Source organism: Hemicordylus capensis, chromosome 2 (assembly GCF_027244095.1).
Source record: "Hemicordylus capensis ecotype Gifberg chromosome 2, rHemCap1.1.pri, whole genome shotgun sequence".
Classification (NCBI taxonomy): Eukaryota; Metazoa; Chordata; class Lepidosauria; order Squamata; family Cordylidae; genus Hemicordylus; species Hemicordylus capensis.
In genome coordinates, this window is record NC_069658.1 from 5,605,037 (window position 1) to 5,629,911 (window position 24,875).

Sequence of the window (24,875 nt, forward strand, 5' to 3'; positions counted from 1 at the left end):
GCTGCTGTTGGAGAGGAGAACTCCAGAGCCTGTGCATGGAGATCTCTCCCCCAATTCAGCCGAGCTCTAAACATGTCACCACCCCCCTTGGGACTGAGTTGAACTCCTCATCCGTCTCTTCTGCAAAAGCTCCTCGACACACAGCTGCTTAGCAAGTGACTTGGTTATGTACAACCTGGGCATGGGAGGCCGTTCATTACTTTGCATTGGAAGCTCCTTGCACACAGAAATGTTTGCATGTGGGGAAAGTGCTGTAAGAGGGATAGGGTGTATGGCATACGGCATGGGATATGGTGGATTTAAATCTACTACATAAAATACATAAAATAAGGACCCTTCCTCTCCCATGCTCCCTGGTTTTAGGTGAAATTCTGGTGGCAATTGCCTCCACAGCATCTGAATTTAAGCATCTCTTCTTAAATTCACATCCACATCTCTGCCCTATGACATCTTACTGATAACGCTGCACAAAAGCGTGCACACCACCCCCACACCCAGTCCCCGGGAAATAAAAGATGGGTTGCAGCAGAAGTGCTAGGGCAACGTGCCAGAAAACCGAAGAAGCAAGGAGCAAAAAAAAAAAAACCCAAACCCATGGAAATTTAAAATGTATCAGATGTTCTCAATATCTAAAAAGGGAACAAACAAAAGAATCGCAGATGAGGTTCAGATAAGGGCTCACTTTCTCCTGCCTAGTGCTTTGAAACTGCACTTTAGTACAATAAAGAGGATCACATCACACAGCCCTGCAGAAGCTGCCCCGCGGCCCCCATTCACACTGGCTCCTGCTCAGATTCCTCCTCCTTACCGCTGCTCGAAAATTACTTTTTTGTACCCACAAAAGGGAGACAATTTTTTTTTAAAGAAGCAGGAAAAGAAGTAGAAAAGAAAGTATGTCGTCATTGAAATCGCCAGAAGTTCATGTTATTTTGTTTTCAATGACTTCATGTCTGTCATCTGCTGGGTAGATGGACGGGCACTGCCAGAAGAGAGTAAATGGGTTTTAGCCCCATGGCAGAACATCTGCTTTGCATACAGAAGGTCCCAGGCTCAATCCATGACAGCAATCCCAGGCAACAGGGCTGGGAAAGACTCCTGCCTGAGATCCTGGCAAGCTCCTGCCAGTCTGCGTAGAAAACTCCAAGCGACATGATCCTGAATCAGTTTAAGCTGGGTTTATATGGCCAAACCATCTCTCCTCTCCCTGCCAGCTGCAGCATCGTAGGAGACCAGCAATGACATGAGTGACTCCTGAAAGCCAAGTTAGTAACCACAGATCTCCAAAGCCATTCACACTGCAACTTGATAGCATTGCCACAGCATGGAAGAAGGTCCATGTAATAATTCTGGAGCTGAACATTTGCATTCCTATAGAGGGAAATGCCAAAAAAAATGATCATGTTTTTCATTTTTTTATATACTCATCTTTCAATTAAATGCCAATTGTGCTCTGACCAATATGGCCACCATTTTGCATGTTATCATGTGTGTTCATATGTGTGGTTATTATGCATATACAGTGTATTTCTAAAAAACCCAAACATATTCATGGTTGATGTACATAAAAGTACATAGGTACTTTGCAGGGGTGAAGCCATTGTTGGGCCAAGGGGTTCAAAGAATCTGGGCCGCACCCAATCAGGGCCCGCGCCTCGCGGCCCTGACACACACACACCCGTGTCTGATGTCAGACGCGGGGGTGCTGGTTTAGTTCCCAAACAGGGGCCGCATGGCCCCTTCAGGAGTTAAAAGGTTGGCACTGCATTCACAGCGCAGACAGGAGCAGCTCTTCCCTGCAGGGGAAGCCTTAATTTAGCTCCCTAAGGAGCTGTGTGGCCCCTTTTGGGAGTTGAACACCAACTCCCAAACGGAGCCTCAAGGCTCTGTTCAGGAGCCAGATCACGCCCCCCATGTCTGACATCAGATATGGGGGGCAGGGTCAGCTGGCGGTCCGGCTCCGTGTCTGGCACTTTGGGAATGTGGTTGAAGCTGCAACTCAGTGGAAGAGAATCTTGCTTTGCATGCCGAAGGTCAATCCCTGGCAGCATCTCCAGGTAGGGCTGTCAAATACCCCTGTCCGCAATGCTCAAGATTCACTGCCGGTCTTTGCACACAACACTAAGCTAGATGGATCAATGGTCTGATTCAGTATAAGGCAGCTACCTATATTCTGAAGTAATGATTCACTCATTCACAGAATGTATATGTAGTGGGGGAAACCCTGCTAACTGGGCAAAGAGGCACCTTTTACCATGGTGATCCTCTTTATTTAGCAGGGGGAGAGTAACTGGCCCTATCCTTGTACCCTAGTGACTGTTGCTGGTGTCTCTCTTATGTTTCTTTTTAGATTGTGAGCTCTTTGGGGATAGGGAGCCATCTTATTTATTTATTTATTATTTCTCTGTGTAAACTGCCCTGAGCCTTTTTTGGAAGGGCGGTATAGAAATTGAATGAATGAATTGAATGAATGAATAAATTTTTTGAGGTTAAAGAAATTCTTACTGTACCTGGACAATGCATGCGACATTTTCAAATAGAAATATGTACCCCTTATTACCTATAGAACTAATAAATTACCCCAAGCAAAATGGCAACCATGTTCACACAGAGATGGCCATCTGTCAGCTTCCTGCACTGAGTAAGGGGTTGGACCCCGAAGTTCCTTCCAACTCTAGTATTCTGTGGTCTATGGTTGAAGCATCATTGCGACTTACTGGGATATGCAGCATAATGTGGTTGCTGGTACTTTGCCTGAATGCACATTTTCAGCTCCATAGGAATTGCTTTCATGAGTTTACCCCATCAAGTGAGTACAGACCTCTCTAAGCTTGCAGTTGTTGTGTGCAGAGAGTGGGGTGGGGAATGGGGTGGGCAGGGGAGGAAGGAAGCCTCTCAGTCCTCTTTCTCATGCAAGAAACTCACAAACCATTTTCCTCCCTTCCCTCACCTGCCTACCCATCTCAAGTTGCAGCTCCAGGAATCGGGGGGGGGGGGGGGCGGGGGCGGAAAAGGTTACTGCACAAATAAAATCAGATGTAATTACTCTTGTTTTAAAAAGCCTCTTTGAGATGTCAAAGATAGTGTGAAATAAAAAATAAATACAACCAGGCAAGTTTAAACACACCTTGGGTAAATATGAGGACTGCTGCTTCTCTCTCAAAATGCCAAAGCTAGCAGCGGTACGAGCGTCCGTGTTCCCTTTCTGTTCAGGTCACTGGCTCGACTCATTTGTAAAAACCTCTAATAAACACAAATCTGACAGTCAGCCTAATATTCCAGAATCAAAAGCTATTATTGACTTTGCCATATTGATCAACGGCAGCCTACTCCTCGTAATAGATTACAATGTTTCTTTCTTTACGCTGCAGGTCGGCGGCTCCCTTCTCTGCATTAAATTAATGTTCCTCTGTCAGGAATTGTTCAAAGACCCAGCTTGCAAGCCTACTGCTCCAACATTGAAGGCTCTGAGAACTGCAGACCCCACGATATATTAAATACAGATTCCTAGAAATGTACCCTGATGCTTATCTGCTCTCAGACAGCCCACATGGCCGGGGGCTTCTTCCAATGGCCTTGAATTCTGTAGGCCAGATCTTTGAGGCGGAGGGTCTTTCAGAGGGTGGCTTCACAGGGTCAGTCTAATGTTGGTTCCCTAGAAACCTAGAGATGCCTCCTGCAGTGTGCAGGCTCCCATAAAGCAATTGTGCAAACTCAGGCATCCCTCCCCCACACTCTGATCTCCACTTGGCAATGTGCCAACCCAACATAAAATCAACACAATCAAGTCAAGATCAAATCTAAGATTATAGATCTCAGCTGCATATTGGGTTGAGGCATTGCCAACTGGAGATTGGGGGAAACGTCTGAGTTTGCACACTCGCTTTACAGGTGTGCACATGCCGTGGGAATCTCTAGATTTCTATTAAGCCAAAATTATGCTGATCAATATGCCCTCCAAATCTCCAAGTATTTCTGGGCATCCACTGTAGATTGCCCTTCATTCTTTTTGTTGGAATGTTGCCTCTGATATTTGAAATCTAAGATTGGGTTAATATTTTATCATAAATAGATAGTCTTGAATCCTATATATCTTTCAGATCGGCAGCTCCTCTAAATCCTATTACAGGGAACAATTCTGAGAAAGCTATGCTCACCTAGGTCCCAATGAAATCAGCAAGTCTACAATTACAGTGTGAAATCCCTTTGAATTCAAAGTGGTGTAGACATGCCTAACTTCCTCTGGATGGCACCCACAGTCTAGTACAGCCATGATGTAGTGGAAAAAATGTGTAATCTGAATGTATTTGGCCCAACTTCGAAGCTCTTGTCCGGTGCAAAGCTCTGAGGACAAGTCAATGTCCCACCTCTCGGCCACATTTATTAAGATGATGAGGAAGAGGATGATGACAGTAATAAATGGAAGTTAGCCTCTTCAAACAAACACTGAAGGCAGGAACACAGAGATGTTCTTGGTGGTTGTTGAGTCATCTATTATTTAATTCAATATTATTTAATTCAAAGCTGTCTTTGAAGTGATCATAGAGTTCAGACCCTTCAGAGTTCCTAGCCTGGTGCGGGGGGGGGTCTATAAAAGGAGGGACTTCCAGGCTGGGAGTCACTTTCAAGTCCTGCTTAAAATCATGATCGTGGTGTTTATACTGCACTGTCTACTTTGGCTGGTTTTGGTTGTTCAGGGACCCAGGCAGTGGTCTTTCCTAGCCCTGATCCTTGCAATCCTTCCGTTGGAGGTGCTTCCATGGACTGAATCTGGGACTTCCTGCCTGCAAAGCAGTGATCTTCACCACTGAGCTATGGCTCCCCTTTGACGTTGGGGTCTCAAACTGCATCCCTCTTGTAGATGTTGGCCTACAACTCCCACCATCTCTTACTACTGGGGATTATGGGAACAACAGCTGAAGGCCTCCATTTGAGAACCCTGCTTTGAAGGCTTAATGACAAACATTAAGAACAATGCCGCGATGGAGGGCAAGTTCAACAGTGAGGTAAGGGGGCCACAAAAGAAATTGTAAAATCTCATTTTTTGAAGCTGGTTAAAAAAAAAGGAGTAGCAGGTATAAGGCACCCCTCTATGGGAAGTGGATTGGCACTAGGGCAGGAAGGAAATAGCAAGGTGGCAGCACTGTGTATATCATCAATAAAGCACATACTTTTGGAGGTATTGCAAAACCGTGATATTGACATTTAAAAGATCGCAGATAGCAGCTGATGGGAAAAACCTTCACCTGAGACACTGCAAAGCTGTTGCCAGTCAAAGTTAACAGTCCTAGGCTACAGTAAACAATACTGGGCTCTGAGTCAGTGTAAGGCGACTCTTTTTATCTAGATAACTCTTTGGGTCCATTCCAGCTCCGTGAGAACTTCTGTTGAAATTTTGGCACAAAAAGCAGCGTTTCAGCACAGCTGCAATGTTGTGGCGGAATATGATCTTCTGAACCAGTCACTTTAAAATGCTTTTTAAAGACTTCTTAGAGTTTTGTTCCAAAATTGAATTTAGGGTTCAAAACCTGACATCCAGTGTTGACATTTTGACAAAAGTTCAAGTGTGGAGAATGTATTGCTAGAACGGCAGCAAAACCTTCTTAAAGGCAAAGGCAGACAGAACATGTTGAATGTGGTGATCTTGGTCTGAAACACACACACACACACACACACAGACACACACAGACACACACACACACATGTGCTCTTTCTCTCTCTCTCTCTCCCTCTATTCTTCTTTCACGGGGTAAGCTTTATTTTAAAAAAAGTTTTCAAGTGTAAATAGGGATCATCAGGGGATTTGGAGCTGGGTGTTACCAGTATGCTGATGACACCCAGATCTACTTCTCCATGTCAACTTCTTCAGGAGCTGGCATATCCTCCCTAAATGCCTGCCTGGAAGCAGTAATGGGCTGGATGAGGGAGAATAAACTGAAGCAGAATCCAGATAAGACGGAGGTACTTATTGTGCGGGTTCGGAACTCTAGAGATGATTTTGATCTGCCTGTTCTAGATGAGGTCACACTTCGCCAAAAGGAACAGGTTCACAGTCTGGGAGTACTTCTGGATCAACGTCTCTCCTTGGTTTCTCAGGTTGAGGCGGTGGCCAGGGGTGCTTTCTATCAGCTCCGGCTGTTAAGCCAGCTGCGCCCATTTTTCGAGATCAATGACCTCAAAACAGTGGTACATTTGTTGGTAACCTCCAGACTGGACTTCTGTAATGCGCTCTACGTGGGGCTGCCTTTGTACGTAGTCCGGAAACTTCAGTTGGTCCAGAATGCGGCAGCCAGGTTGGTCTCTGGGTCATCTTGGAGAGACCACATTACTCCTTTGTTGATGGAGTTACACTGGCTGCCGATAGGTTTCCGAACAAAATACAAAGTGCTAGTTATAACTTATAAAGCCCTAAATGGCTTAGGCCCTGGGTATCTAAGAGAGCGTTTTCTTCGCTATGAGCCCCACCGGCCGCTGAGGCCACTTGAGGAGGTCCGTCTCCAGTTGCCACCAACGTGTTTGGTGGCTACACAGAGACGGGCCTTCTCGGCTGCTGCCCCAAGATTGTGGAATGCACTCCCTGCTGAGATACGATCCTCCCCATCTCTGGCAATTTTCAGAAAACACCTGAAAACACATCTCTTCAGCCAGGCTTTCTCAGTTTTTTAAAACTTGTTTTTAAATTGTTTTGATTATTTAATTGTTGTTTTATGATGTTTTTAATTGCTAGTCATTGTTTTATGCTTTATAATTTTTGTTTAATTATTAATTGATTCTAATGGTGTTTTAATGTAAACCGCCCTGAGCATTTTGGAAGGGCTGTATAAAAGATTTAATAATAATTAAATAATAAATGAATAAAATAAATAAATAGCTATATCATTTACCAAATTTGTATGTGGTTCCATTTCATTGTAAAAGTTTCAATTTTGGTGCAAAATGTTTGGTGGGGTGGGAAGCAGTGCCTCTGCTGTTGAATAAGGAGTCGTATATGGGGGGGGGAAGCAACCCCTTAGATACTCTTTAAATGAAGTCATTTAAAGCTTTAAGGATAGAGATGACAGAGACAGGCCAAGAGCAGAGGCAAGAAATACCTGTCTTGGAGGATGCAACTCATCACAAACTCAGCGGCTTCCCTCCCAGCTTTAATAGTAAGAACCAACACCTTCAGTTGAGTTTGGAACTGTAAAGGCAATGAACACAGAGTAAAACTGAAGGAATATCCTTCCAGCACATTGTCTAGCTAATAGCCTGGCTGCAGCAACTTGTACCAGGTGATGTTTCCAAATATTTCTCAAGGACAATCCCACATAGAGTGTGCGCCAGTAATCCAATCGGAAGGCCACTGGGACAGGAATAATTGTGGCCAAGGTCAATACATTGAGATCTGAGCACTTCCTCCTTACACTTTCCAACCAGGTTCTTATATATACCAGTATATATTCCAACAGTCTTTCACTTCTCCCACCTCTTTCTTCTATAATGAAACTGTTCCAGATCAGGCCTGAATCAAACTCTGTCCCAGGTGGATGCTTGCCTGCACTGAACCTTTTTCCCCCAAATAGTGGAGGAGCAGGTGATTGGACTCCCTCCAATGAAAGATGAGATGTGGGTGCTCAATATGGCTACTAAAAAGGCAAATGGTGCAACCCTCCCGTTTTCTGAGTGGAAGGAGATCAGGGTGCCGTTTGGGCCTCAGTGCATAAGGGCAGCCATGGAAAGCACCCAGGTCATCTCATGGCTGTGGTGGTGGGACATGCACATTCATTCCTCTGTCATGGGAGCAGGAATGAGGGCTCAAGCAAACTGGGGCCTACATTTCTAAATGGCAACTGCTAACCGACAGCATTATTTATTTTATTATTTATTTATCTATTTGTTGACATTTATGTCCAGCTTTTTCCTCTGAGGAGCTCAGATTAGTGTACATGGTTATATTTATCCTCACCACAACCCTCTGAGGTAGGTTAGGCTGAGAGATACATGACTGGCCCAGAGTCAGCCCGTGAGTTTCACGGTTGAATGGGGATTCAAACTCAGGTCTTCCTGGTCCTATTCCAACACTCTAACCACTACGCTGTGCTGGATCCACTTGAACATAGATCCATCTGGTGTGTTATCATGCACAACTCAATATTATGTGAGTTCACAAGTTAGTCTTGCAGCCAAAAGCTAAGAGGAGTGCTCTAAACCGCCTGGAACAAGAGCCTTGTAGTGCAGCAAAGGCCTCGGTGGTGGCAGCAGGCAGGGGAGAAGGGGAGGGGGAAAGGGAAGCCTTCTTCTCTCATTCTCCCTCAGGGCCTTCCAGTGCTGCTCTACAGAGAATGAGATCGGGGGGTGCCTGCCAGCCCTGAACTGGTGCATTTTATTGCTACACAGCAGGGCTTCCCAAGCTAGGGTCCCAGATGAGGTTGGACTACAATTACCATCATGCCCATGCAACAGTGGTCAAAAGATACCCTAACTTACAGTTGTGTAGGACAGTGTGCAGCAGCCCCTGTTCAAGGTGGCTCTGATTGAGATCAGTGCTTTGGGTGGTCAGGCAACTTGATATGGCCTGTCCCGAAGGGGTTGCTAGTTCCAATCAGGCCCAAAGTCTTGGCCACCCAAAGCTCCCACCCCCACCCCTGTACTAGCCAGGCAGGCCGCCCTTTAACTTCATTTTCTCTCCGGAGAGAGCTCTGGCTGCAGCAGCTTCACTTTGAAAAAACAGCCGCAGAATCAGGTATTTGGGGGGTGTTGTTTTTTAAACCGTGTAGTCTTGGGAACAGCACAGCATTTGGTGGGAAGTATAGTCTTTCCTGGGGCCATGGCAGCTATTGCTCCCTTGCCATTGGGAGTGAAAATTAAGTTAGAGAGACACTTGCCCGGTAAGTATACAGTCAGTTTGGAGAGTTAACCGGTCTTGAATCAGGTCCAATCCAGCCCAATTTGATCCAACTCAACCGTAGTCCGATTCGGGTCAGATCAGGTTCAACTGGTGTGAATCAGGCTAATTTGATTCACCACCAAATACATCTCTGGAACTTTGCACATCCCTACAACTACATACAGCCACCTAATGGCACAGCGGGAAAGTAACTTGCCTAGGGAGCAAGAGGTTGTCAGTTCGAATCCCCACTGGTATGTTCCCTAGACTATGGGAAACACCTATATCTGGCAGCAGCAATATAGGAAAATGCTGAAAGGCATCATCTCATACTGCGTGGGAGGAGGCAATGGTCAACCCCTCCTGGATTCTATCAAAGACAACCACAGGGCTCTGTCAGTGCCAGGAGTCGACACTGACTTGATGGCATAACTTTACAATTACATAGACAAAAAAACTCCACTCATTGTTAAAATAAAAGGCCAGTTTGTTCCCCGTTACATTTTACACTACCACACTGGAGCCAAAATAAGCTCCAAAAGGCTAGTAAAGGTTGTTTTAATTCAGCATCCCCCAGCCTAAAAACTAGGGGTGTGCAAAATGTTTCGGCATTGAAATATTTCAACTCAAAACAGGCCATTTTGCGTGTCTTGAACTAGAAAGAAAAAGCCCTTTAAATAGAATCAAATCCATTGATTCTATTTAGAATCAACCCCATTTTGATTCTAAACGTTTCAATGTTTCAAGCACCATTTGGGTGGCCTGTTCCCCCTTTGTTGATTGTTTGTCTGGCACGGGCTTCCAATTGGCTTGCAACAGAGAGGTGCCCGAAGCTTTTTGGCACCACTTTGGAGAGGCGCCAAAACGCTTAGGCTCCTTGGCGCAGAAATGTTTCAGTGTGGGGCGAGGGGTTCGCTACCTGCCCGTCCTCCAAGCCCCCGCCACCCCGTGCCACCCCACTGCGGCACTGTTGAAATGGAAATATCTCCATGCAAGTGGGAGCTTCTCAAGCTTGCCCCTTTCAAATGCCACGCTCCGGTGATGGGATGCGTCCCCTGGCATCCCTCACGTGTGTTGGCACGTAAATGGAGTCGGCCCCAAAGTCGATGCCATTTATTTGCTGATGCTGCACAAGGGATGCCGGGGGATGCATCCCTTCGCCGCAGCATGGCGTTTTAAAGGGGCAAGCAGCACAAGCTCGCACTTGCATGGAGGTATTTCCGTCTAAACAGCACCGTGGCGGGGCGGGGCGGGTTGGCGGAGGCTTGGAGGACGGGCAGGTAGGAACCCCTCGCCACCCTTGGATGTGCATCGAAGCAATTTGGTGCAAGTCCCTAGCTTGCAATTCTGTGGGGGTTTGGGGGAAAGGTTGAAATTTTGCTTTAAATTGCCTGTTTCCCCTCTTTCTTTGTGCGTTGGGTGGTAGGTAGCACCCATCATGCCTTAACACCCAACCTACTTCAGTGTCTCTTGGAGCTATCCATGAGGAACAATGGGGCGTTTCCCAATTGTTCCTTATGGCTGAAACACTCGAAATGTTTCAAGATTTGTTCCATTGAAACAACCAGTCCAACCGCTGTTTCGGCAAAACATTTCGGCTGTCTGCATTCTTTTTTTTCCTTTTTTTTTGGAGCTAAAACAAAGTACAAAATTGGTTTCGTGCTCATCCCTCCTAAAATGCAGGCCTCTATCGATCAAGTGCCTTAAACCATATTAATTAAAGCTTGCCACCTTAAATAATATAATTATCATCATTATAGATAATGTCATAATTCTAACAACAAGGTTATTATTTGTGTCTAGAGAAACCCTCCCATCACATAGGATCAGGGAGTTTTCTTTGAGTGTGGAGAAGCCACAGTTTCGACTCGCGAGCTGTCAAGCTAGCAGTTTTCAAACTGGAACTAAACCATCTCGCCTGGGACCGCAGATTCTGAAGTGGAATTTCGGAGCTGCGGAGAGTGGAGCCGAAAACCAGGTGGCTTCCAGTCATCCCTGTGTGAGTCAAAGCCGCAGCCTCCATGAAACACCTCAGCAGGCAAGCTCCCCAAAGGAATCCTGTCATCTCTGGCACTCACTCTCTTCTCTCCTATGTAAATGGACTCAAAATGCAGTCCCCTTACTCCGCTGGGAGAGGAGCTGGCTGTGATCCAGCCTTTCAACCCACACTGACATTGCCTGGTTTGAAGCTTTGCCTTTCACTGCCCGGGGGCGGGGGGGGGGGCGGAGAGGGGAGCTCATCACGTGCAGAAGGGAATGGCTGGGGGAAGAGAGCTGTGCATGCCCCTCTCCTAGGCACTCGGGAAACGAGAAATGATGGAGATTTTATCAGTTTGTTTGAGGCTACTCTTGGGCTCTAACTGTTCACACACTGCCAAAGAGTGCACTGGTAGTGTAGAGCAGAGCAGAGCAGTTAGTGCCGTGTGTTCTTGCATGCGAGTAGGTAGGAGAGTGAGAATCACACACACATTTTCGGGCTAAAAATTACATGCCAGCTAGCGGCAAGCACTCCGGCCCTCCTCCTCCCACCATTGGCTGAGACTTTTCTGATCTCATGGGGTGCTAGAGATGACACAGGACAGCTCTCTCCCATCTAGCACTCATCTTCTCTCACCAGAATGGAGGGAGGTGACAAAGAAACAGGAAGAGGGCAGAGCCGATTGTGAGCTGCATCTAAGCCCTATCCAGATGAGTGTGAGTGTGTGTGGAAGGGAGGAATCACTATTCCAGCAGCTGGCCACACCTGCTCTGCATGTCCAACAGTGGTGCCTTGATCCTGCATGCCCAGCCTCTGGCTGGACAATCAACATACTAGAAAATGGGAGTTTACAGATTATATAACAGGTACATAGGTAGGCCTTTCTGTAGGCAGTGGACTGGTTCAGACGTAACACAAAACCGGAAGTCCCTTCACTTCTGGTTTCACTAACCAAACGTCTGAACACAGCAACTTGTAGTTAGGGAGGGCAAAACGGACCCATGGTTTCCCTCCCCCAACTCCATTTGTTACCTTCAGTTCTCTCTAGGTTTCGTTGTCCCAACCTCCAGTTTGGCGGGGCCAGTGTTGCATCCGAACGCAGGCACCATAGTTAGCTTTGTCCCAAGCCAATGTTGAGGGAGGAAGTTCCTCCCTCACTCGAGCTGCTATTGGCTGTGTGGGCTGTCCTTCCAGAAGGAAGGAAGCCTTCACAGCCCACTCCCCCAGCTCTCTGCAGTCCTGCTGTCTGCAGAGAAGCCCCTCTCCCCAATGTCCAAATGCGGATGGAGAGCAGGGGACATGCAACCGTGGGTCCACTGGAACTGCGGTTCCGTGTTACATCTGAACCCAGCCATTATTATCAATGTAAAAGCAAATCAGATCCCAGCAAAGTCCTTCTCCCAGGGTTGATCAATCTGAGCACTAAACCCAGCATCCGCTTGCCATAAATATAGAGACCCAGTCTTAATCTGAATCCAGAGGAGCTCAACTTACAGCTTCCTTGCCATTTAGGGGAAATTAAAGGGGGAAAAAATCCTCTCACGTTCCCCTCTTTAAAATTCATCAGCCAAGACCTGATCTGTAATAGGCAGCGGGGCGGAGATGGGAGAGGCTCAGTGTGGGGACGAAGCCGGCTCTGGGGAGCACTCTCCATGCGCACGAGTTCAGAATTTCACTGTGCTCCGTCAATTGTAATGCAGGCCTCTGGAGAAGAGGGCTGGTTCTCTTTCACCTTCCTGGCTCTCCTCTTTGTTATATATTTCCCTCTCTCTCTCTTTTTGTAAATCAGCAAGTGAGGCATGGCTGTCATTGGTAAACAGCACACTACCAAAGCTATTAGTAACCCACCAACCAGCCTGATACCCAGAGCAGCTTTTCCAGCTGACTCCGAGGCTTTAATTGCTTTCCTCTGTATTAATTGGAAATGTGTTTCTCCAAGTAAAAATTGCAAACTAAAGAGATCTTTTTCTTCTGCTTCCCCTTTTATCCTTGGTGGTGTTTTTTTGCTTTTTTTTAACTTCTGTGATCTGAAAGAAGTTGCTCGTTTACTTGCAGGGAAGGTGTGGTGGCTGCAACCCCCTCAAAAGGTCCTTTGGGGCTACTTCATGGCCATTAGCTTACATAGCCTTAAATGGAAATTAGGCAACAACTCAGGGAATAAATCTATCAGTGGCTATTAGTTATGATAGCTAAATGGAACCTCCATGTTCAGAGGCAGTATACCACTGAATACCAGTCAACATGGAATGAATTATTGCTTTCAAGCCCTGCCTGGCAGTATTTGCTTGACCACTGGCTAAATTACTGCTGAGTAGCCCAACTGTAATTAAATACTCATTTAGGGTAACTCCTGAGTAGTACTAGTGAGTAACTTAATTGGGATGTCAGGCATTGTGGAAAAAAGGATGCCATAGGGCTCTATGTATGCTGATCACCTCTCTGCCCCCCACTGCCCGAGATCTGGGAGCATCACATCCTGAAGAGACAGAAGCCCTATTCAGATATTACGTTCCACATTCATAAAGGTATCTGTATTCACGCAGATAACCCACCTTAAGTGGTGCAGAGGGGAAATGCTTGACTAACAAGCAGAAGGTTGCCAGTTTGAATCTCCACTGGTATATTTCCCAGACGATGGGAAACACCTCTATCGGTAAGCAGAGATATAGGAAGGTGCTGAAAGGCATCATCTCATACTGTGTGGGAGGAGGCAATGGTCAACCCCTCCTGTTGACAATCACAGGGCTCTGTGGGCACTGTGAGTCGAAATCAGCTTGACGGCACACTTGACCTTATTCATGCAGATATTTTCGTGTGGATTACTGTACATGTGTTCATTTTAAATGTGGACCTGGGTACAAATAGGTACTTTCATGGAACATAACACACAACAGTAGTGGCTTGTCTTAGCGGCTGCCTCTGCTTCCTGACAGCAACTTGGGGCTCCTTGCTCTCCCGCCCAGCTTGAGAGCTGTGTTGCCTGCAGGCTGGCCATTTGTCAGGTCGAGCTGCATGAGGAATCTTTCTCCTCTCCTCTCTTGTTTCTCTTTCTCCTGCCCCACCTGAGAGCCACGCTGCCTGCAGGTTGGCCATTCATTAAGTGGAGCTAAATGGTTCACCATGCAGCTCAACCTGACAAATGGCCAGCTTGCAGAGAGTGCAGCTCTCAAGCGGGGCGGGGGAGAGAGAGAGGAGCAAGCAAATCGAGCTGGTGCCGGGAAGCAGAGGCAGCTGCACCTCCTCTGGTGCTCCCTGGCTCGTTGGGACAAGCCGCTACTGAGACACACAGAGAGATCTGTATGTGTGTTGAACATGAAACAACAGAAGAGCCTATGGATACTGGATTTCGCATTAGCACAGAGCAATCCAAGGGGGATCCAAAGCAATATACAAATGTATCAAATAAATAAATATAAAATAAAATAAAACATACAGGTGGCCCTTTTCCTCCATGGACTCTGGATCTGCAGTCTTGCATATCTGCTCTTGGGTCTTAGAGAGACCCAGTTGCATTATCAGTGGGTAGAAAAATAGGTGATAGTCGCCTATCTGTGGTTTTGAGGGTCTGGAAATGACCTGCAAATTACTTCTGATGTCATTTCCGGTCACAGAGAGCCATTCTGTCGCTCTCTCTCCCTTTTAAAAATGGCAAATATTCAACCATTTTCAGGGTTGGGGTGGGGGGCATTGCTGTAGAGCTGGAGAATAAGGTACTGTCCTTTTCTTGTCTTATTTCGCCCCCACCCCCTGCTTTTTTGGCCCCCTTTTTCTGTTGTTAGGAACCTAACCCCCCAGTTCCCATTGACTCAAGGTTTCATCATTCCGGGATTCCATATTCATGCCTATAGGCAAGAAAGGAACCCCCGCGAATAATGAGGGCCACCTTTAATTAGATTTTGAGATTGTATAGATAGCAAATAATACATGTGCATTGAACACAGCACATGAATCGAGAGTTCTAGGGAGGCAGGCAAAGACCACATCAGACATGGACTCCTGCTGGGCAAGTTTGGTTGCCTTTTAAAGTGACTTGTTATCTGAAGCCTGTCATTCTTCCGGGCTTGGTTTTTAAATAGCAGCGGTGAGGGAGGGCAGCAGCATTGAGCTGGATTGGGGCTGTGTTGCAAGGGTGAGGGGGACCGAACTAATCTCTCTCTCTCTCTCTCCCTCCCTCTCTCACACACACACACACCATCGCACAAATCTCCTATCAGCACTATATACACATTTTCAAATGTATGGCTTGTAAATGTATCTATCATGTGCCTTAGAGATGCTTTTGGGCTGTGCCTGACAAGCAGGATTCAGATCTAGGAGCATGGGAAGCAGCCTTAAACTAAACCAAACCCTTTGTCCCTCTAGCTCGGGATTGTCTACACTGACTGGCAGCGGCTCTCCAAGGTTTCAGGCAGGTGTCTCTCCCAACCCTACCTGGAGATGCTGCCAGAGACGGAACTGGGGACATTCTGCACATAAAGCAGAGGTCCTGCCACTGAGCTATGGCCCTATCCCCAATACTACTCCAGTAACCATAGGCCCGTTCAGACAACGTCCCCCCACCATGATGTGAAAGCACCACTGGCGCTGTGCGTTTGGGGGCGAGTGCGCAGGGCATCCTGGGGAGACCCCTGAGACCAGGAGGCTCATTTTAGACTCTCAGTGGGGGTCTCCTCATGAGTTGCTGCACTGAGAAGCCATGCCTTGGTGACTCACAATCGCCAAAATAAGGTTAGTGGAATGCTTGCTCCGCTAACCTCATTTAAGGGGAGGGTTACTTTGGTGGGCTAGATGCCAGAGAACCACCGGGCTCAACCGTGAGGCCGGTGGTTCTCATGATGGGGGAAAACTGGGCCCAGTTTCCCACCATTGTGAGAATAGCCTTTGTCCCAAACATTTACCCCTTTTGATGGGTCTGTACCCTGGTTAAATTATGAAATCATGTACAGTCATTCACAGCAGCCCTATTCCGACATAAGGTTGTCTGTGCACTCAGGTGTCTGAGCATCAACCGCATACAGCATGTTGATGACTGGATGTGTGCTCATTTTAAAAAGGGAACCTGGTTGCAAGTCCCTGAAATGCAGGATGCAGATAGGAAGTGTACTGCCATGCAGTACCCATGTCCAGCATAACATGTGAATAACTGTACCTGAATACAGATCTCAGCATGCATTCACTGTACACAGATTGTACATGTGCTGAACATAATATGTGAACAGGGACACAAAAACATGTGCATGTGTACAGACACCCGAATGCACATGCAACATAATGGCCACATTTGCATGTAGCAGAACCGCGGGTCCAATGGACCGATGGTTCCACTTCCACCTGTACTCTCCTGTCCAAATTTGGACATCATGGAGAGCTCCCTCTCTGTCATCAGTGAGACTGCAGAGAGGAGAAGGAACTGACTGCCTGAGCTTCCTTCTTAACTGAAGGACAGCCAGGGGAGCCAATAGCAGCTGGAGTGAGGGAGGAACTTCTTCCCGCAACTCTGGTTGCAAAAGAACCAGACTGTGGTGCTGTGTTCAGACGTAATGCTGGCACAGCTAAACTGGGGGACAAACCAAAGGTACAAATCAGAGTCTGGGGAGGGAAAACGTGGGTCTATTTTCTATCTAAACTGCAGTTGCCTGCATTTGGACATTCAGAAGTTGAAACCGGAGGCCCCTTCAACTCTGGTTTTGTGTTATGTGCCAATGTGGCCAATGTCTGAATATGGCTCTAGTACTCCTTGTGGCTGCAGTTTTTTGTGATTTCCAACAGACTTCTTTACTAGCTCTGCTATCTGGGATCCCTTTACTGTCATAAGAACATAAGAACCGCCCTGCTGGGTCAGGCCCAAGGCCAATCTAGTCCAGCATCCTGTTTTGCACAGTGGCCCACCAGTTGCCTCTGGGAAGCTCACAGGCAAGCCCCCCCTCCTGCTGTTGCTCCGCTGCAACTGGTATTGAGAGGCATCTTGCCCCCAAGGCTGGAAGTAGCCTATAGCCCTCAGCCTTCATAGGCCGTCCTCCATGACTTTGTCTAAGCCCCTTTTAAAGAGGCTTAGATGAACCAAGAGGCTGAAGTAGATATTTTCTGAAAATAAAAAGGACCCTGCTGGATCAGAGCAGCAGCGCCATGTTTTCTAATGCCAGCGAGCCAGAAGGTATGGAATTAGCAGCTCTCCACAACTGCTCATCCCCAAAAACTGGTATTCAAAGGCACACCTATGCTCTACACAATTATCAAATCCCCAATTCTGCTCTTACAAAAGGGAGAGAAGAAACCTCTCTCCACCCCCTTTCTCCATCCTAGCAATAGCCTTTCCTCACACAGGATATGTGCCATGTTCCTCTTGGTCACTTGGGCTGCTCCCCCCCCCCGCAAAAAAACCCTCCTTTTTGCATGCAAAGCGTGCGCTTTCCCTGAGCTATGGGTAGTTTTTGGTGAAAGAGCTAGCAACAAGGGCCATGGTCCTTTAGCAAAAAGGTTTCCCGAAGAAATGCATGATGATTCCATTTCACATTTTTCTAGGTGAATTCAAGAGAGTGTCACCCATCACAAACTGTCATAAGAACATAATGATGTCCCACATCACAAACCAAACACAAAAGAGTTAAAATGCCACCTACTGCCAACACACCTCCACAATTCCTTTCCAAAACACACATTCCTTTTCTTTCTTCTATCATGTTCTTTATCAGCCACCAGAGGGAGTGCATGAGACTGCCATGAACTCCAAGATAAACACGGACGATTTCTCAAAAATAAAAGATAATTAGATGTTATTTTTTCCCCTTCCACTATCCAGCAGGGGCCAGAGGGCAATGGATTTCTTCTTTAGGTCATTCGCTGCTCAGTATCCCAGCAAGATCTGATGGAAATGCCAAAAAATAGAGTCTTGTTTGCAGTTTAACTTGTTCAACACAAGAAGGAGGACACACATACACACAATTTTCTTCCACCTTTATTTCGGTTGACTACAGGTATGAATTCTGTTTGTTTTCTGTGTGGTTATGAACAATAACTTGCTCTGGTTTGGAGAACTAGATGACATAAACATGGAAAGGCACCTGAAATTTTTTTTGGCGGCGGGGGGGACCCAGAATCAGTGCCCTGGTTTACACAACAATATGAGCACAGATACACACACACACACACACACAACCAAAGGATGTTAATTGATGTGGGCAATCTCCCTATTGAGTGTAGATCCCGAGAAAATGTACAGTAACCCCTTGGTCTGTCACAATTTAGGACTGGTCCATTTTCTCACTGAAGTGGTCAGCTTGGATCTGGGCTGCTGGATCAGGCTGAGCCCCTGCTTGTCCAGCATCCTTCTTCAGGTAGCAGCCAACGAGGGGCTCTTGAGAAGCCTGCAAGCATGGGCTTAATCATGTGAGCCCTCACCAGCAACCTAGATGGCTGGCGGAGGCTTGCATGATTCAATGTTTCTCCATGAGAAAAGAAATCCATGCACCTAGAAAACTAACAGGTCAGGGAGACGGCAACTCTAAAAGCATTTTCTCCACCCCGGCGGTTTTCTGTCCACATGGGGTTTGTGTTTGCGTAGTGGGAAGCATTCAGTCACGCGAGTCCTCATCCGCTGTCTGAAGCCCAGACACAGCTTGACCACTTCAGTTTAAAAAGCATGTCTCTCCTAATAGACAATGTTGTCGCTGTTATTAATGGCTGACATCCAGATTAACGTGCATGGCAAACGATGCTTTGTGCATGCAATGGGGAGTGATTCACATGTACAGGGACAATGGAGCGGGGGGGGGGACAAAAGTCCTTGGGCCATGGAGTCCAGGGGCCCACAAAGGCACCCCTCCCCCTTGCCGCACTCCCCACCCATCCCTTGACCCCAGGGCCGGGTCTGCTACTGCGCACTGGCCACCTTCCCTTCCCCCTGCATCACTACAGGGAGCATGGCCCAAGCAGGCTATGACACACGGTGGCCCTTCACTTTCTCCAGTCGGTAGAGTCCTTTCTTCTCAGGTTGCATGCTTCCTTTTCCTTCCGCCCCCACTTGCAAGGAAGAAAAAGGAAGCATCAGGCAAGCCGAGAAAGTGCTTCACCACCTGGAGAAGGTGAGGGGGCTGCTGCCATTGGTTCCCTGTGCTGACCACAACCCCTACATTGGCATGATGACATAGAAGGGGTGTGGTCAGCCTCTGGGCTGCCAGGAACCAGGGGTGATTTTTGCCAATTCTTCCTTTCCCCCGTAGCATTGGTGCCTCCCCAAAATATACATTCCTTTGCAGGAAGAGAGGCCAGTGATTTCAGGTCAAAAGGTGAGGGAAGAGGACCTTAACAGAAATACAGTCATCCCGCGCAAACCACAAGTGTCCCAATCACGGTTTTAAGTATTCGCGACTGGGTAAGTGTGAAAGGTCTCGCCAACTGCAACCCAAGTATCCGTGGTTTGGTGAGACTTTTTGGTAATTTGGTTTTTTTTGGGGGGGGTATTTTACGATTTTCAAGGGTTTGGGGTGATTTCCAGGGGGTTGGGTGATTTGGGGGGGTTTGGGGTGATTTTTGGAGGTTTGGGGGTGATTTCAGAGGGTCTGGGGGTTATTTCTGGGGGGTCCACTCTCTTGCTGTCCATTGGGGATTTAAGGGGATTTTTTGGTCATTTTTTCTTTATTTTTAGGCCTTTTTGCTACCGTGATTCCCCTAACCCCATTTACAATGCTTTTCAATTGCTTGTCAACCGCGAATTTACCAACTGTGAGGTTTTTCCGGAACGGAACACTCTCAGTTGGCGAGGGTTGACTGTAATTAAAATAAGGGGCTGTAATTGATGAATAGGCAGGCACTATTTGTTCCTTGAAGGGGAAGTATACAGAAATGCTCTCTTCTTCCCCAGGAGAAGAATGTCTGGTCACCTGCAGCAAAGCCATCCACTTCCACAACAAGCCTCTGCATGGCTACCAACTCGAGCCAGCCAAGACCTTAACTCTTCTGATGTAATCCGTTTTACTGTACACTTGTGGACTGTCCATTGCAGTTTAATTTTCTTTACAAAAGAAATATAAATCTATTTATATATAGTATTTTTATTTTCACACTTTTTTTTTTGCCTAGCTGGCAAGAGCTGATTCGAATGCCAGCTGTTCTTCATGGGGAGTTATAACCGTATGCGCCTGCTTTATACAATTTTAATATCCACAACAAATTACATCTCAGCCCCTTTAGGGACTGAACCTTTAAAATTCAATTTCATATAAATATAATTAGTTAAGAAAAAGGGAAAGCAAAGAAGAAAGAATGAGAAAGAGAGAAACAAAATTTCATTCTTTGTCAGCAGAGCAAAACTTCTGAAAACAAATTATTGTACAACAAGGATAGAAATCAACCAAGGGCCACTAACCAACTACACATAGGCCAACACCCTAACTAAAAGGATGCATATGCAACAAAGATTGTGGTGGTGGTGGGGGGGGAAGTGATTTTCAGCTACCACTCCTTCTCCCAGAAGTGCCCTGTGCAACATGTAAACATTTCTGAGGGATGTATTTATGCATTGCACAGAACACTTTTGGAGGAAGGAGCAATCAGTGAAAATCACTCCCCTGCACAGGGGCACCCACATTTCAGACGTTGGAACTCATCTACTGCATGTAGGCTCACAGCATTTGTTGGGCTGCTCGCCAAAGCTCCTAAGAAGAGAACGTAATGGAGGCCCACACCTGCCACTGTGGGCTTCTGGAGCAGGATCCAAAGGGAATAAATGCAAAACAGACAGACAGAAGTGTGAGCAGAGAAGTAATCCAGTCCCCTCAAAGTATCTGACAATGTAGGGTATGGCGGTTGTGCCAAAGGCTTCAAGAGAGGGAAATTTTGGAGAAGTCGGTGTGGTGACATCACACAGGTGAAGTGAGTGGGAGCTCCAGATAGGAGAGAAAGCAGAGGAGGATGGGCAGAGTCCTTGGCAAATAGAATAGGAGGCCTTCAAGATGGCTGAGGAGGGTGATGGAGTTGAATGAGCCAAGGTTAGGGGCAGGAGTGTATAGGGATATCAGAGTGGAGAAAAAGGCGAGGCTCTGAAGGCAAGGCAGCCTGGGGGCAAAACCTGGAGCACCCTACAGCCCCTTTGCTTTGTGCTCCGGACTGCTTCCCTCCCTCCGCCGCCCTTTTGCTCCGCATTTCTTCTCTCCTGCCACCCCTTTGCTCTGCATTTCTTCCTCCCCCCACTGCCCCTTCATTTCTTGCTGCTTCCCTCCCCCTCTGCCCCTTGGTACGATGCTTTTTTCACCCCCACTCCTTTCCTCTGCATTTCTCCACCCCCACCACCGCCATGGGGGAGGCAGCAAAGGCAGCCCTTTGGGGCCCCAGGGTGCATGTTCTTTGCATGTGTGGGCCCAGTTATGGTGACACCCCTGCTCTGAAGTCAAGGACAAGGAGTTGGTGCCAGATCCAGAAGCAGACAGGAAGCTGGTAGGGATGTGAGTGTCAAGTGGACAGAGAGGAACACTTTTGGCAGCAGAGTTCTGGGCAGAGGTGTGGCAACAGAAGACCAGAAAGAAGCTTGTCAAGGTGAGGGAAGGCCAGGGCACGATCCAGAGTTTTTGCCAAGGGGCAGAGAAAAGGGGCTATATTTTTGGTAATGATGTGAGGAACACATGATGTGACTGGGCAGCGAGCTGAATATGGGATGCATCAGGAAGAATCAAGGACAGAGCCCAAGCTTCATGCCTACTACTACATCCAACAGGATGGATGGTGATGTTGTCCATATACAATGAGAGGGTGGCTTGGCGGGGGAAAGCTGAAAAGAGCAATTCATCACGCACAATTTGAGATGATAATGCAACATTCAGGCAGGCAATGCAAGTGGTAGCATGGAAGGAGGAAATTCTGTGGGCCGAGAGTTAGAGCTGGGTGTCACCCATTTATACGGGGGATCCTGAAAGTTATGCAATTTGCACCAAGAAAGTGGACCGTCTTATTTATATATTATTTATTTTTCTATGTAAACTTCTTGGAGAACTTTGTTTGAAGAGTATAAATATTCATAGTAGTTGTTAGTGTGCAGAAAGCAAGTAATATAGAAGCAGTCTGCATATGCTCAGAGGCACTCATATCTTCCATGGAAGAATGACCCGTATGCTCAACCACTAGGAGAATAATCTCCTAGTTGTGGGAAACTGTAGGATGTGTGTTGTATACATTCACTTGTGAAAGGCTGGCATGTGGATGGCCGTGGAAAGCAGGTAGACATTCTCTCTCTCTAGCCTACTCTTCGTGAGTACTAATTACATAGCAACATCTGGTAGTGCATTGTAACTACAACCAGAATTGCCTTCTCCTGGATCTTCCCTCCTATGGACTACAACAAACAGAAGTTCTGCTTCCTGTCCTCCTCACTGATAGAGGTGGGTATGTGGGCTGTAATGAGAAGCAGGGCCTTTTCAGTTGTGACCCCTAATCTCTGCAACATTATCCCCAGGGAAGCCTCCAACTCCCATCTTTATATACATCATGCTGACAAGTCAAAACATGGCTTTTCTGCAAGATCTTTATGGAGGTTGAAGTCTGATCTCTCTGCTCCTCTGATTATATTGCTGCTGGTTTATTTATTTATGTATTTATTTATTATTGTTATAATTTAGTATGTGTTATTGCTTCACACATCTTGTCGTTTGCCACTTCAGACTTGTGAATGGAGGGAAAGCGAAAGACAATTTCTATTGATTAAATACTGGACTTTTGATCCTTCTGGCTTTCTCATCCTCTGGAATGAGGCCCATTTAAAACCAGTGATTGGCTCCGAAAAGAAAGACAAGGCTGCCTCGTTGAGTTCTTCTGCCGCTGCCTTAAAATCAAGGCCTGCCAGGCCCGCATCCCGTTAAAACACTCATATTAGGATTTCACAAGTACCAGATGAATCCAAGATGATTCGAGTCACTGTTGCAATAATAACCTGCCACTACTTATAAAGTCCCTTTCCATTTAGCTCTCTTTCCGTCCCCCCCTCCTTTCCCTCCCCTGTTCCTCCTTTCTGCCTCATCAGATATCTAAAGGAAATATCATTTCTGTGATGTGCTCCCCTTTGCCACATGTCTGAATAAAAGCAACCAGCCTACTCTGTGGTTATTTGTTTAGTCGCCGAGCTGAACAAATTAGATTAGCACAACACATTCAGCAAAGGAGGAAACCCCCCAAAAAAAAAAAATTAAAAAACAACAACACACCACCTGGGCAAATGGAAGGAGGCCTGGGAATTGCTGGCGTCACGGCGATTAACCTTGCCTCGGCAGTGGCGTCTAGTGGTGAGGCCTCACCCTGCGTTGCCTGAAGAAGTGAAGCCAACTGGAGAAAAACTCCCCTCTGGAACTGAAAGGCACAGCAGGAGATGCCTCCAGGCAGCAGGCTGTGCAACCGTGGACCAAAGCAAGAAGGGACCCTTGGGGCTCTCTAGGAGCTACGGAAGAGGCAACCCTTCGTTTTTGCATTGTGAAGAAGGAAAGCCCTCAGCTCTTGCCTGTGAGCTTCTCAGGGGCATCTGGTGGGCCACTGTGGGAAACGGGATGCTGGACTGGATGGGCCTCCTTGGGCCTGACCCAGCAGGGTCGCTCTTATGTTCCTAAGGATGAGCAAGGTTTGGTTTTCCAACCCATGTGGACTTGGGGGCGCAGCTAGCTCGGATCCAGGGCTTGGAGCTCGGTTGGGCCCGACAAAAAAAGAGGACGCAGCCTGGATGGAAGACCCTGGTGGACTATGGATGGCACCAGGAAGGAATCTGAGGTCTTGACGAAGCAGTGCAGACTCTGGTAGGCCAGAGGAGGGACATAGAGTCATGGGATTTTACCGCCGGAAGGGACTTTGGAGGTCATCTAGTCTAACCCCCTGCTCAGCGCAGGAATCTGCTACAGCATCTTGGACAGAGGCTGTCCAGCCTGTGAAGGAAGGAAGTGCCCACCATTGGCACTTGCAGAGGTGCAGTGTAGCACAGCCCTTACAGTTAGGAAACACTTCCTAATGGCTAGCCTAAATCTGCTTCCCTGTGATTCCAGCTCATTACAGAGTCCTGCTCTCAGGAGCGGTGCCGAAGCCTTTCTGGGAGTTGAAGATGGCTATCATATCTCCCCCAGTCTTCTGTTCTACAGTGCCTCTCAATACCAGTTGCAGGGGATAAGCAGCAAGAGAGAGGGCATGCCTTCACCTCTTTCCTGTGTGCTTCTCAGAGGCATCTGTTGGGCCACTGTGTGAAACAGGATGCTGGACTAGATAGGCCTTGGGCCTGATCCAGCAGGGCTGGTCTTATGTACTCAGCTCCGTCCACCATTCATCATAGGACTGGGTTTCCTGATTCCTAATCAGCTTGGTTGCCCTCCTCTGAATCCATTCCAGTTTATCAATAGGCCCATTCACACGTTATGTCCAACACTCATACAATGAGTGTACAGTATACACAGGTACAGATCTATATGCAGGCACAGTCATTCACATGTTATGTTGAACGCAGGTACAGAAGTACACTTCCTATACCATGCATTTGAAGGGCCTGTATCCAAGTTCGCTTTTAAAATGAACACAGGTACAGTCATTCAAACAAACACATGTAAGAGTGTACAGACATCTGTATACTCATATAGCATAATGGCTGAGTTTTTCTTAAAACAAGGGGTTCAGATCTGGACACTGTATTCCAAGTGAGGTCTGATCAGTGCAGGAGAGTGTAGACAAATTACTTCTTGTCATCTGGGCACTATGCTTCCGTTCAGTCTCTGCTCTGCTCTGGAGGAGAGGCTGCATTAAGCAAATCTTAGAGTAGAGACTAGGGGTGTGCACAAAACCGGCTGGCCTGGTTCAGTTTGAGTCCAAACCGGACCCAGACTGGACTGGGCCAGTTTGGTTCTGCACCCCCTTGAACCCTGCCCCGATTCAGTTCAGGGTGGGTGGGTTTCTGCAATCTTTAAAAAATAAATGGACTCCCTCCCTCCAAGGGGTTTCTCTGAGGCTGCGGGGAGGGGGTGTCCTCTGGAGTTCCCCCTCCCACCCACTGGCCTCCATTATGTGGCAAATTGCCCTGTTCAG

At 47.2% G+C, this 24,875-nt stretch overlaps 1 protein-coding gene and 1 long non-coding RNA gene across 16 annotated transcripts in view; one reads left to right on the forward strand and one right to left on the reverse strand.

Moving 5' to 3' along the window:
* CELF4 (CUGBP Elav-like family member 4) overlaps window positions 1-24,875 on the reverse strand; it is a 974,578-nt gene that overhangs the window by 662,815 nt on the left and 286,888 nt on the right. The gene's annotated exons all lie outside the window — the stretch shown is intronic.
* On the forward strand, window positions 17,693-19,888 carry LOC128344501 (uncharacterized). The gene is made up of 3 exons (XR_008315889.1): window positions 17,693-17,815; window positions 19,097-19,212; window positions 19,702-19,888. It is a non-coding gene; the product is annotated as an uncharacterized LOC128344501 (long non-coding RNA).